Source organism: Rhincodon typus, chromosome 20, assembly GCF_021869965.1.
Source record: "Rhincodon typus isolate 14 chromosome 20, sRhiTyp1.1, whole genome shotgun sequence".
NCBI classification, from domain to species: Eukaryota; Metazoa; Chordata; class Chondrichthyes; order Orectolobiformes; family Rhincodontidae; genus Rhincodon; species Rhincodon typus.
Genome location: NC_063351.1, coordinates 13,869,896 through 13,884,692, shown reverse-complemented (window position 1 = coordinate 13,884,692; position 14,797 = coordinate 13,869,896).

The following is a 14,797-nucleotide window of genomic DNA, read 5'->3' as shown; positions in this document are numbered from 1 at the left end:
CCCCATCAAGCACACGCGGCATAGGGACAAGTATGGTTTTTAAATAAAAGCCCTATTAAAGCAACCCTCTACCACCATCCTGTCTCCTACCTTCAAGCTAATTTTGTATCCAACTGGCTAGCTCCCCCATATCCCGTGTGATTTAACTGTACTAGTTAGTCTACCATGTGGGACCTTGTTGAATGCTTTGCTGGTGTCCATATATACAACGTCTGCCGCTCTGCCATCATCAGTCTTCTTTGTCACCTCTTCAAGAAACTCATTCAAGTTAATCAGACATAATTTCCCAAGCATAAAGCCATGTTGACTATCCCTAATTAGTCCTTGCCTTTCCAAATGCATGTAAATCCTGTCTCTCAGAATTTCCTCCAACAACTTATCCATCACTGACATGAGGCTCACCGGTTTACATTCTCTGGCTTTTCCTTATCACCTTTCATAAATAATGGCACCACATTTGCCAACCTCCAATCTTCCAGCACCTCCCCCATTGCTGATGATGATACAAATATCTCAGCAAGGGGCCCAGCAATCTCTTCTTTAGCTTCCCACAATCTCCAGCATCTACAGTTCTTTGTTTTATTTTGATAGAGGAAGGAGATGGCTTGGTAAAGGTAAAAAAAAATACAAGAACCCCGTTCAACCTAACCTGTCCACCTTTGGTTTTAATAAATGAATCAAGAACGGAAAGCTAACCCATTTTTGTGAGTCAGTAGGCTGAACCTCCCCACTCCACTCCCCATTCTGTGATGTACAATTTCCCACTCCACCCCACAATGTCCACTTAGCTACATCTCCTCCAGTCAAGATGTTCAACTCACCCTGACCTCCGGTCCTGGCTGTGAAATGCATCTACACCCTAATTGTTTCCCAACTGAACTGATAGCTAACCTATGAATCTAGCTGGCTGCAGGGGAGAAAGCCTATTGACATATTTAAAAATTCCCTATTACGTTACATGTGGCAAGACCTACAGAAACCTTATACATATGGACATCTGATCTGCAAATCCCTCCCTGCTTTCTTCTTGGCTCCATCAAATTCAGTGTTCTTGTTTACTTCTTGATGAATGTCACTTGAGTATTTTAGACTGGTTATATTTTTAGTAAACTTTATCTTGCATATACTCTGTCCATCCTAGACTTAACATTTTGATAGTCTGTCTCTAACCTTTTAATAAGAACATCATGCAGTTTTCTTGTTGATCACTAGGGTGCAGTTCTGTACTGTACAGAAGTTTCTTTTGAATAAAAATAATACGTTATGCCAATTTACTTTCCTTACATGCTGTATGGTATTATTGGTTTTTAACTTATTTCCATAAAGTAATATTTGAGTGCAAGGCTTTCATCAGCTACTTTTATTTGACTTCTCTGTGTTCAGCTTTTTTTATTGTGTTCTTGTCTGATTGTCATGAAACTTAATCGATCAAGGAAACAATACAACTTCACAAGTGGCTGTGTGTTATCTTCAAACCCCTAAGGTGAATTGTACATTTTTTAAAGAGAGTTTTCACGTTCTGACAAAAGGTGATTGACCTGAAATATTAACACCATCTTTCTCTTCATAGATGCTTCATGACTTGCAGAGTATTTCCAGCATTTTCTGTTTGTCTTTCAGAATTCCAGCATCTGCACTATTTTACTTTTGTATTGAGGCACTGTCTCTGAGTTTATTTGAAATGACCTTGAACTTTAAGTGGTGTTGGTCTGTCAGTCAGCCAATCAATCCAATAGACCATAGTGATTAACAACTTTTTCTGGTACTGGTCACTGGAGACTTAACAGTGTAATGTTCCCTTGGTGCATTGCTCACAGAGAGCAGCTCCAGTAGAGCTAAAAATAAATGCTTTACACAATACAATAACAAGAAATACAAGATTTTGGGAGCACTGAAGAACAAGTAATAATACTTGTACTTTAAGCTTGTTTTGTAAATTCCTTCATAAATAGTGCTACAAATGTCATGTCAGTGAAATGCTGCATCTTTCCAGATCACCATGAGTGAATCGCTGTAGAGTTTTTAAAATTTTCATCTTGAGACATGGCTATTGCTTGCAATACCAACACCTATCAACTATTCTTCATTCGCTTTAGGGAGGTGGTGACAGGACTGCCTTCTGATAGCATGTGGTGAAAGTATTCTTTTAGGTAGAAATATCCAGGGCGGTGTGGCTTGAAGTGGAGCCATTATTCTCATAAGACTTCCTGTAAACAACGTAACAAGATATAAATTTTAGAAGATTTCTCTGGAGAATTGCCACTCTTATACCATGCTTTTTTTTAACCCTTTAATAATGTACTTTATTGGTAAAGTTTTACAGAAATGTATGAAATAATAGTTCCAATTTGACTTTACATGAAGTAGAGTATCTTTCAGTCTCTCTCAATGCAGCGTGTGATGATGCACTGAAGTGCTTAAATGGACTTATAATTACAGGTTCTAATAAACTTCCATAAGATATAGGAGCAGAAATTAGGCCATTCAGCCCATTGAGTCTGCTACACCATTCAATCATGGCTAATAAGTTTCTCAACCCCATTCTCCCTGTAACCCTTGATCCCCTTGACAATCAAGAATCTATCTATCTCTATCTTAAATGCAATAAAACAAATTAACATAAACTTGAAATTGTAAGAGAAAAATAACCCTTTAAAGAGTGACATCCTGGAAAAGAAATATGTATATATATTTAATGTGTGGTGTGTGTTTTGGCCATTTGATTAAAGCTGACAAGATACAGAGATCTCTTTTGGAGTGCAAAGTGGAGAGCGACAAATAAAGGGATCAGACATTGTGTGATTGGATGTTACATGCTGGTTGCAGATGAGCTACAATGGATGTGAGAGTGTGACACAAGACACATAAGAGCACACTCTCATTTCTAATTTGACACAGTTTCAGTGGTGTTACATTCACTGCATGATAATTGTTTATAACTAGGTCTTTGATCTTGTGTTTCTCCTGTGATGCCAACAGTGATAGGTTATCTGCCATCACCAGTTCTCTTCCTGGCTTGTATTTGAGAGTGTAATCATAACTTTGAAGCCACAAGAGTAACCTGTCTAGTCTTGCTGTTGCCTTGCACAGATTTTTCGTGTTCATCTGCTTTAATGGACCGTAATTACACTCCATTGTTAACTTTTTCTCAAGGAGGTTTTTATGGAATTCCTCACATCTATGCACATCTGCTAAAAGCTCTCTTTTGTTGGCATATCTGTCTTAACTGAGGTTAGAGCCTTGAATACAAATGTTATTGGCTTACCTTCTTGTCCCAGAGGCAATGTTTGTCCTTTTGCAGATTGATATGTTTCTTTCTGCCATTTGACACATTCCTCTTGCTTATTATTATTTTGGAGTTATTTAAGCTCCTGTTATGTGACTTTGACTACCAATACTCTGCACCTTATTTTATCATGTCCCACATATTTGCTGAGTGCCTGACCTATGTGATATGGAGGAGCTTATGATTTGGATAAAACTAAGTGATCTTCTCAAATCTCTTATTTGTTGGACCTTCTGTCCCAGAATTAGCGAAGATTATTCAAGAACTTGGCTTAATCTCATTCGGTGTATATACCATTCTGAAGAACTAGAATTCTGTAAATAGCGGAATATATTTGGTAGCATTTATCTTGATCCCAGCTTTCTTGGTTGTCTCCATGGCTTTGTGTTGCTGGTTGTCTAAACCATATGTCTGGATATATCTGTAATACTAACTACTCCTTGATATTGGCTGCATGTTTTATCTACTATCTGCTAGAACGTGAGTAATTACACAAAAATGTGCTGTGCAAAAGATGTGTTGAATGTTGTCAACAGTCAAGATTCTGAGTCTAGCTTCACATTCCAGTGGCCATTTTTGGCATTGAGCTTGCTGAAAACCTATGCCCCTACCAGAGCTGTTGTGACTTCTTCCAATCTTGGAATAGGATAGGGATCTCTCTTTAAATCTTGGTTAAATCTTTGGGATTGAGACAAATTGTTACCCAGTTACTCAGCTTCCCAGTCATCACAGTGGAATTTACCCAGTCTGCAAACTCTGATGATCACTTTTTCTTTCATTTCTTGGAGCTCTTTATGAAGCTTTCCTTCTGGTTTTCTTGTAATTTATTTGGGGGATAAACCACTAGTTTCATTGCTAGGTCAATAGTGATGTGATATGCAAAATCATCAAAATACCAACCATTTCATCTGAACACCGTGGCTAAGCAAAAGTAAGTAATGTTACCGCAGTCCAATGGGACAAGGGCTGCTCTCTTGTTAGAGAGAGAAAGCGATGGTGGTTTAACTTGAGGGTCACCGTGCCTCAGGTTGAGAAGGAGGAGACTTCATGGTAACTTCAGCTGGTACAGGAATTGAACCTGTGCTGTTGGTATGACGCTGCATCAGAAACCAGCCACTTAGCCAACTGAGCTAACTGACCCCCATACGGTGGGTACATTTGTACTGGATCTTTGCATTTGATTAGAAGTATTTTTCGATTGGTGTACTACAGCAAACATTTTATTTACCATCACCTATGGGACCAGAAGTGTACCAGTTGATCAAATTTTCCAGGTAATCAAGAGGTGTGAATAACCGCAGTAAACCCTAACTAAGTGAGGTTTCGTGACATCAGCATCCCTCAAAAAAACCCATGTAAAAGCATCAAAACACCTCTTAAAATCAATGTAAACACACGCAGTAAGTAATAGAAACTATAATGCAGTGGGTATACACATCACTGCAATACTTTATTTATAGCATAAATATTCAGACATCATGGTAGATTGCAGTATTTGAGGTATATTAGTTTTGATGGTTTATCAAGAGTGCCGGTTGATAAATTGCTGATGAAAACAAAGTCTGCTGTATCTTTTAACCGTCATTGCTGGATTTCAGAATACCTTCTTTGGAAAACCATTTTCTTCCAAATTTCAGAAAACATATTGTCTCAGCAGAGTGGTATATATAACACACAATGGTGTCTGGTGATGATATTACTCTGCAATTGGTTATGAATCATCACCTTCAGATTCGTGATTGTGGCCTTATTTCTTAGTTTGTCCTGATCTGAATGGTTGTGTGAACTTCCTTTTTCTGGGAACTGTTGCATTCAGACATTTCATGTGATTATGTAGTTCCTATGCCTATCATGTTCTCAAACTCACTGACATTTTCTTTGGTATCGATGTTTTAGTTCACCCTGTTGCTCTGTTTGAATTTAAATGCAATGTCCTTCCTGGTCTGCCATAGTCATGTAATCTTTAGCATAATACTGAAACTCACTCACTCTTTCAAAAGTCCACACGCACATCCTTACCTGCAGGCAGCCATCATAGAGGCACTTCAGTAAATCCATACTGACCAGGATGTTGACTGTTGAACGCTGTGTTTGTGGTAGATCATTAAAGAACCATAAAAAAGCTAGTGACAGAGGCACAGGAATGTTCAGACCTATGAAAGCTTCTGTGAGGAACAGAAAAGAATAAAGAAGCAGGCCATAGCTGACACACTGGGCAACAGAAAACAGCTGCAGGTTTCCTCTCCCAGCTCCAGTTGAAATGAAAGGGGATATGTAGCAAAACTGGCAGCGTTTCCACATACAATGGCAAAACAATGAAACAGCAAGAGACCTGTGTAACAACACAGAACAGCAAAATGTTGCAGCACACTAAATCATTGATCGCTGATTTGATCCTAGGTGACTACCATGGTGTGTTTTCAGTGTTAGGATGTCTTCATTATAAAATATATAAGAATGCAAGATCAGTTCAGCATTTGCTGAGGGAAGTTCCGGTTTCTTCAAGGCCAGACTGAAAGACAAGATACAAGAGCTGGATAAGAAGCAGGTAAGTGACAAATCTGAAATGGATTAGCAGCATGGTGGCAGTGAAACAACCTGGAAAGCTAAGAGTATGCATCAACTCAATCTAAATAAGACTCTGAAGCAATCTCACTACCTCTTGCCAAATATCCAAGGAATTTTGCCACAACTTGCAAAGATGAAAATCTTCACTGTCCTAAATACAAAGGATGATTACTGGCGAGAGAAGTTGGATGAAAGCCGCAGCTCTATTTTGGGTGCCCTCCCAAACATAAAGATGGATGCACATGCTATTTGGCATATCCATGGCTCCAGAGGAATATAAAGACAGACAACATGAAATAGTGGTCTTCTTGGAGTGAAAGCTACAATGGATGATCTGCTTGTTTATGGATATGGAGATGCTGTGGAAGAAACCACTTACAATCACAATCAAAATCTAGCTCAACTGCAAGACAGAGGTCACTAGATGAACCTGAAACTGAACAAGAAAAATTGCAATTAAAGATGCCCAAACTCAAGTACATAAGCCATGTACTAACAGTAAAAAATCTTCACCCAGATAACAAAATGATGAGGGCTGTAGAAGCAATGCAGTGACCAACAGATGGAAAAGCAGTACAATAATTTGGATTCATCAACTATTTAGCACAATTCTTATCCAGTTTGTCATTGGGGGTAAATGATTATGCAAACTCACAGCCAACAATGTGCAGTAGCCCTGGGACGTGGATCAACAAGCAGCATTCACTAAAATCAAGCAACTAGTAACTACAGTGACAGTGCTGATATTTTATGATGGAAATAATGAAATAAAAACAAAAAGTGCTGGAAGAACTCAGCGGATCTGACAGTACTACAAAGTAAGAAACTGAGTTCATGTTTCAAGTCCAATATAACTTCTTCAGATGTAAATTATGACGTCACTCTGCAGTTGACGCTAGTGAGACAGGAAATAGGGCAACCCTAATGCAGCAAAGACAACCATTTTGCATTTGCATTCAATTTGTGAACAGAAACAGAATGCCATTATAGCTGGAAAGAGTGTGCGAGAACATTTTTATCAGTACTTACTTGAAACAAAGCAACAGTCAAATCGGACTACAAATACTTCGAAGCGTTTTCCTCAAGCTGCTACTATCTGCTTCCAAGTATTCAGAGAGTATTACTCCATTTATACAGATACCATCTGGGTATGGCATACAAACAAGGGAAGCAGCTGCACATTGCATACATTTTGTCAAGAGTTGCACTCCTAAGGAAGAAGGTAAAGTATGCTATGATCGATTTGTGAACACTTTTAAATTCAATGTGAACATTTTCACACAAAGGGTGGTGGGTCCCTGGAATGCGCTGCCAGAGGAGGTGGTAGAACCAGACACAATAGCTGCTTTCAAGAAGCACTTGGACGAACACATGAATAGGAAGGGAATAGAGGGATACAGATTCTGTAAGTGAAGACAGTTTTTTAGCATGGAAGGGCAAAACGTGACGGCACAGGCATGGATGGCTGAAGGGCCTGTTCCTGTGCTGTATTGTTCTTTGTTAAGCAGCAGGTCCTCATGCTCTAGCAGTCATTAACCGAGCTGAGATATTTAACATATCAGAGAAACAACTTGCTCAAATCGAGCAAACTACTCAATAAGATGCAACGTTCGAAGTTTTGTAAGAAGTTGTGATGAAACGATGGCACAAAAGCATCAAAGACATACCTATTACTGTAAGTGTTTTGGGCATAGAGAGATAATTAACAGCCCAAGATGGTACAAAGGAAATAGAGTCACTATCCCTAAGAAGTTGAGGGGAGAGATGCTGAAGTGCATCAATGCAAGGCACTAAGGAGTTGAGGCAAGACAGAGAAAAGCAAAAGATTGCTCAATTGGACAAACATGAGCAACAAAATCATGTGCAAATCCAATGCAGTGTGTGTAATGAGTACCAAGTTAATCAAACTGTAGAACCTCTGGTAACACCTAATATGCTGGACAAGACATGAATGAAGTTGGAAATAGATCTCTTTGCACTCACAGGAACTGAGTATCTTGTCACTGTAAATTACTTTGCTGGCTACTGGTGGACCAGCTGACTTTGACAACTAGTGCTAAGTTTGTTCAATGACTAAGAACACGTCAGCTATGATGGCATTTTCAACATTGTGATACATGACAATGGCCCTCAGTTCAAAAGCGAAGAATTCAACCACTTTGTCACAGATTGGTCAATTCAAAACCACATAACTCTACACAGTCCCCATAATGTTAAATAATCTTTGGTCATGATATCAGCATTTAGTTTGTTTTTGAGAGATGAACTTCAACCTGTAAATAAAAACGGAAAGAACCGTGGATGCTGTTAATCAGAAACGAAAACAGAAGTTGCTGGGAAAGCTCAACAGGTCCGGCAGCATCTGTGAAGAGAAATTGGAGTTAATGCTTCAGATCCGGTGACCTTTCCTCAGAACTGGTGGTTACACAGTGAATAGGATGCGAGACTGGAATCATATGTGTGAAGGACTGTCAAGCTATGTGCCATGAGCAGCTTGGCTTTGTGGCTGTTTTGCCATTATGTTGCCAGTAAGGGGCAACACTGGATTGGCAGCTCTTGTTGGGGTGTTAAGCAGCCTTTAAAAAATGGTGCAGATGTCAGGGTTGCTGACCTTTTGGCAGATATCTGCTGAGTGGCCAGCTGTTCTGGGAACAGCATGTCTTAAGATGGGGCTGGAATCAGAAGTGACAGACACCATAGAAAGTGGGTCGATAGGTCTTCCCCTAAAAAAGAGGTCTTTTTTAGAAAGAAGCAGCAAGAAATCCCACAAGGCCTAGTAGCTGGAATCCCTCCAAAAAACTTGATGCAACTCGTAACTATCAACAGAAAAGTAAGATTCAGCCCTACGTATGCAATGCATGTGCAGAGACTGAGAAGAATAATGAACTGCTACTGCATGAAAACAGTTGAGTATATATTGAATAATTTGGGTAACTCAAAATGTACTTGATAATACATACTGTTTGTTAGTGTTTTTTTTGCAAAAGAGAAGGGAATATTAGGATTGAAATGTATTTATATGTGCAAATATTTTTCCTGGTCTGCTATAGTCATCTGACCTCTACAATGAAGCACACACACTGCAGGCAGCCGTCTTAAAGGCACATTAATAAAATATCCATTCTGACCAAACTATTCTGACCAGACTGCTTCTGCTGAGCACAAAGCACTCTGGCTCCAGTGACCTATCATCTTCTTCCTTTGTTCTGCATATCTTTTTTAAGTGACTGGTCTCTTTGCAAACTCGCAGATTGATCCACATGCGGAACATTTCCTTCTAACTGTGAACTGATGTAATTGTCCCCAGTTCCTGCACATCTTTCTCTGTTTGAGGACATTCTTTTGTTACTATTTCACTGCATCAACACTATGTCTTTCTCTTGGCTTAACTGAAGGGCTAGCTGTTTGTGTAGTCAACATCATCAGCTCATCTGCTCATGGCTTCATGTGCCTTAATAGTCTCTGCAACCTGCAATATTATGACTTTATCCTTTCCAACTAACAGTTCTGTGTTTCAGGATGTGTTAAAACAGTGGTTAAGCACACATATAGAACACTTGCTTTTATCAGTCATGATACAGGCTATAAGATTAGGGAGGTCATTGTTGGAATTGTACAAAACTTTGGTTAGCCCTCTGAACTCTGTGCAGTCTATGGGAAGGATTCGATTGCGCTGGAGGGGATGTAGAAAAGTTCACCAGGATGTTGCCTGGGTTGAAGTGTTTTAGCGATGAAGAGTATCTGGATGAACGGTTACTGGGCCTGAAATGCTGACTATGTTTTCTTTCCACAAATGCTGCCAGACCTGCTGAGTTTCTCCAGCAATTTGTTTTTGTTTTAGATCTCCAGCATCCGTAGTTCTTGATTTTAGTACAGTGATAGATTCAAGTTGTTTTCTTTAGAGCAGAGAAAACTGAGGGAGGACCTGTTTGAAGTGTATAAACTTAGGAGGGGCATGTACAGGGTGATTGGAAGCAGATGTTCCCCTGAGGAGAAGGATCAATAATGAGGGGGCACAATTTCAAGGTGAAGAGCAGGATTCAAGGGGATTTCAGGGTGGTGCTAACCTGAAATGCACTGCCTGGGAGGGCAGTAGAGAAAGGAAGTTTCACAACCTTTAAAAAAGTACACAGATGAGCACTTGAAATGTCATACCATTCAAGGCCATGGGCTAAGTGCTGGAAAGTGAGATTAACGTTGATAGGTTGGTGCAGACTCCATGGGCTAAAGAGCCTATTGTGTGTTGTAGGACTCTATGACACCCAAACCTGTTATGGTGTGTCTACCAATTGGTTGAGCTAAGTTTTTCTAGTCAATATATTAATGTAGTTAACGTATCTACTGGTAGTCGAAGCAAAGCATGCTTCTATTCAAAATCTAAAGGAATAGAGACAACTGCAGTGTTACAGTGTCCAAGTAGATCTGGCTGATTTAGGGGAAATTGCACTGCTTCTGGCATTCTTGCTGTTATTTCAGATATTCCCCATATTTTCCAACGTGAGCCCACATAGTAATCACAAAGGAATACACTGCACTTTTTCTTGGCAAATGTACGTGGGTCAAGTTAAGACTGTACTATGATAAATAAATTGGTCTTATATTCTGTGGAGTTTAGAAGAACAAGAGGTGATTTTGTTGAAACTTACAAGATTCAAAGGATCAAAGCTTTTATATGAAGCCTCCTGGTTAACCTGTAACAAAAGATACGTCTCATGTGGGCCTCATTATTTCACTGAACCTTGCTGATGACACAATGTTTTGAATGTCTAAGTTAAGTTGTGTAAATATTACTGAAGGTTTAAGCAGTCACTAAAGTCGCTGTGATTTTGTCTTTATATATGTGACCTCATTTAGTTTGATATTCATCAAAGGGAAGTTGCATAGCTAGCCATAGAAATAATAAAAATTATTCCAGTTTCAGGTGATTTTTGAGTGCTGGGAGACTCTCTATTCTGTGTCATCAAGAAAAGCATTTACAATCCCGAGACTTCAATTACTCCATGTTTTGTAGATGCTACTGAATATAGTCATTCAGGTTTAACATGAAGGATGGAAAAGATGCATTACCAACTGAAAAAAACTTGTCAAATTTGACACATCCCCATGAAAGCTGACATCTCAAATAACAGAAACAAAACATAAATTGCTGGAAAAGTTCAGCAGGTCTGCCAGCATCTGTGAAGTGAAATCAGAGTTGACATTTCGGGTTGAGTCACCCATCCCTAATTTGCAGCATCCGCAGTTCTTTCAGTTTTTATCTCAAATAACAGTTCTAGATATATGTTTAGGTATAGTCATCTGCTCTGAGGTGACTGAATAAATTCAATTTGTTTCTGTTCTTAATATTTAATTTAATTCATACACATTGTCTAAAATATCACAAGATCGTTTGGGAGTGCAGAATTTTCTCAGTCTCCACAATTAGATAACTGGTAAAAATATTCAGTGCCAAGCTAGTACACCTCAAATTCAGACATTTCTTTCTCCTGCCCCCGTGGATCAATCAATTCTTTGGTGCCAATATCAATGAAGTTACAATGACCTCAGTATTGGGGCACCAGCAAATGTTTGAAATGTAAAATACCTGACCGTCTAGAAACAATGGCCAAACAGATATAAGGTGATACGAACAGGGTCATTTTCTTTGACTCTGCTGAGATTCTTGTCCAGAAGACATTTTAAAAATGCAACACACAAGACAAACCCTTGATATGCTGAAATCTTCCAAGACTATAACAGCCTCAAGTCTAACTACATAATGTAGTCACTAACTGACTTCCAAATTTGGACATGTCTGTCATTCAAGGGTGCGTCTTAGATTACAAACATCCTAAGATTTCTTTTCCGCAATGGTAAGTCTCTGCACCCACCTCAGATGTAAGCAAGCAATCCTCTGAGCATTCTTCTTGAATCCCTGCCAGTCCTCTAGTTCAAGAAAGTAAAGGGAATTCCAAAACTAATGCCCAATCTACCAGAGGAGTATTACAAAATGAAATAACCTTGAATGGTTGGTGATGAAAATAAAGAAAGTAAAATTGCAATATGCATCTAAAATACATTTCTTTTCTATTCACTTTTTGTGGGATGTGGGTGTCGCTGGCTGGCCAGCATTTCTTGCCCATCCCTAGTTGCCCTTGAGAAGGTGGTGGTGACCTGCCTTCTTGAATCGCTGCATTCCTCCTGTTGTGGGTTGACCCATAATGCTATTAGGGAGGGAATTCCAGGATTTTGACCCAGCGACATTGAAGGAACAACGATATATTTCCAAGTCAGGATGGTGACTGACTTGGAGGGGAACTTGGAGGTGGTGATGCTCCCATATATCTGCTGCCCTTGTTCTTCTAGATGGAAGTGGTCATGGGTTTGGAAGGTTCTGTCTGAGGATCTTTAGTGAATTTCTGCAGATATTACACACTGCTACTGAGTGTCAGTGGTGGAGGGAGTGAATGCTTGTGGATATAGTGCCAATCAAGCGGGCTGCTTTGTCCTGGATGGTGTCAAGCTTCTTGAGTGTTGTTGGGGCTGCACTCATCCAGGCAAGTGGGGAGTATTCCATCACACTCCTGACTTGTGCCTTGTAGATGGTGGACAGGCTTTGAGGAGTCAAGAGATGAGTTACTCGCCACAGTATTCCCAGCTTCTGGCCTGCCCTTGTAGCCACTCTGTTAGCCACTCACCACTTGTGGTGAGTCCAGTTGAGTTTCTGGTCAATGGTAACCCCCAGGATGTTGATAGTGGGGGGGTTCAGTGACGGTAACACCATTGAATGTCAAGGGGCAATGGTTAGATTGTCTCTTATTGGTGATGGTCATAGCCTGGCATTTGCGTGGCGTGAATGTCACTTGCCACTTGTCAGCCCAAGACTGGGTATTGTCCAGATCTTGTTGCATGTGAACATGGACTGCTTAAGTATCTGAGAAGACACAAATGGTGCTGAACATTGTGCAATCATCGGCAAACATCCCCACCTCTGACCTTATGATGGAGGAAAGGTCATTGATGAAGCAGCTGAAGATGGTTGGGCCTAGGACACTACGCTGAGGAACTCCTGCAGCGACGTCCTTGAGCTGAGATGATTGACCTCCCACAGCATTGAGAAATACTGATTCATCAGCTGAGGGAGGTTGATCTGTGGTAATTCGCAGGAGGTTTCCTTGCCCATGTTTAACTTGAACCCATGAGACTTCATGGGGTCCGGAGTCAATGTTGAGGACTCCTAGAGCAACACCCTCCCTACTGTATACCACTGTGCTGCCCCCTCTGCTAGGTCTGTCCTGCTGGTGAAACAGGACTTATCCAGGGATGGTGATGGTGGTTTCTTGGACATTGTTTGTAAGGTATGATTCTGTGAGTATGGCTGTGTCAGGCTGTTGCTAGTTTGTGAGACAACTCTTCCAATTTTAGCACTAACCCCCAGATGTTAGTGAGGAGGTCTTTGCATGGTCAACAGGGCTGTTTCTGCCATTGACTTTTCCGGCGCCTAGGTTGATGCCAGGTGATCCGTCCAATTTCATTTATTTGAGTCTTTGTAGCGATTGATACATCTGAGTGGCTTGCTAGGCCATTTCAGAGGGCAGTTGAGAGTCAACCACATTGCTGTGGATCTAGAGTCACATGTAGGCCAGACCAGGACATTAGTGAACCAGATGGGTTTTTCTGACAATCGGCAATGATTTCATGGTGATCAGTAGATTCTTAATTCCAGACATTTTTTTTGAATTCCAATTCCACCATCTGCCGTGGTGGGATTCGAACCCGGGTCCCCAAAACATCAACTGGGTTTCTGAATTAATAGTCTAGCGATAATACCACTAGGCCATCACCTTCCTTAAAAACTTTAAGTGAATGCAACAAGTAGATACTATAGTGGAACAAAGTTCCAAAATACTAGCAAAACCTGCCATTCTAAGTAAACTGACAAAAGTTGTATCATGGTATTAGCTAGGCCTCAACAAATGATGTGGTAACATGGGCAGCATATTAATTGCTGAAGAGGGTGGATTCAAGGGCAGATGTTGGTTATAGCCCTGGAAAGTGACACCAAGTTGGAAAGACAGTAGCCCTGTCCGTTTCTGGGATTATTCTGGGCACTTGCAGGCAATTGGAAAACCACCGTGGAATTGTGGAATGTCATATAAGTAATCAAAATATTTAAATCCCCAATTCAATCAGAATTTAGTCCAGCCTTCTGGTAGCCAGTACATAGGTATCCCGAGCTCTGTGAAACATATCAGGGTCAAGAAAATGAGAGCACAACGAGGAGCTAGATTGTTCGTTGAATTAGAAAAGCTTATAAGGCCTTGAAGTAGTGAAATTGCATAGCTTCTAGATAGTTTGTATGAAAGGTTTCCATTGACAGCACTTGGTATAAGAGCCTACTTTCACTGCTTCATAGTTTTCTCAAATTTTTTGGTGGTCATTGCACCCTTGTTGGAGTTTACTCACCTTGATCTGACCTTCCCTACTGTCGGCCTTCACTGTGACATGGAAAAAGCTTAGATTGCTGTAAAGATTATTTCTTTTTTTATGATGAACAAGAGGAGCAGCAATACCAATACCAACAGCATGAGGAACTTAACCAGCACCAAAAGCACTAGAAGCCTAACCAGTACCAATGGCCACAGAAACACCACCAGAAGCTGCACCAACGCAAACAGTACCAGGAGTCTCGCCAACACCAGTAGGAGCAACAGGAACTTACTCCTCTGTGTCCCTAGACAGTGTCTTGTTCAAAGTTCCCTCACCTGGAGAAGCAATTAGAACAGCCATGACTTCAAATCCCATTCCACCTGGGAAATTCAAGTTCAGGTAATTAAGTAGATTTGGATTTTTAAAAAAATAGACCTCCATCCTGTTCACTAATATCGTTTTGTAAAACAATCTGCCATGCTTACCAGATATGCCCTATATGTAGAGATAGTAGGAACTGCAGATGCTGGAGAA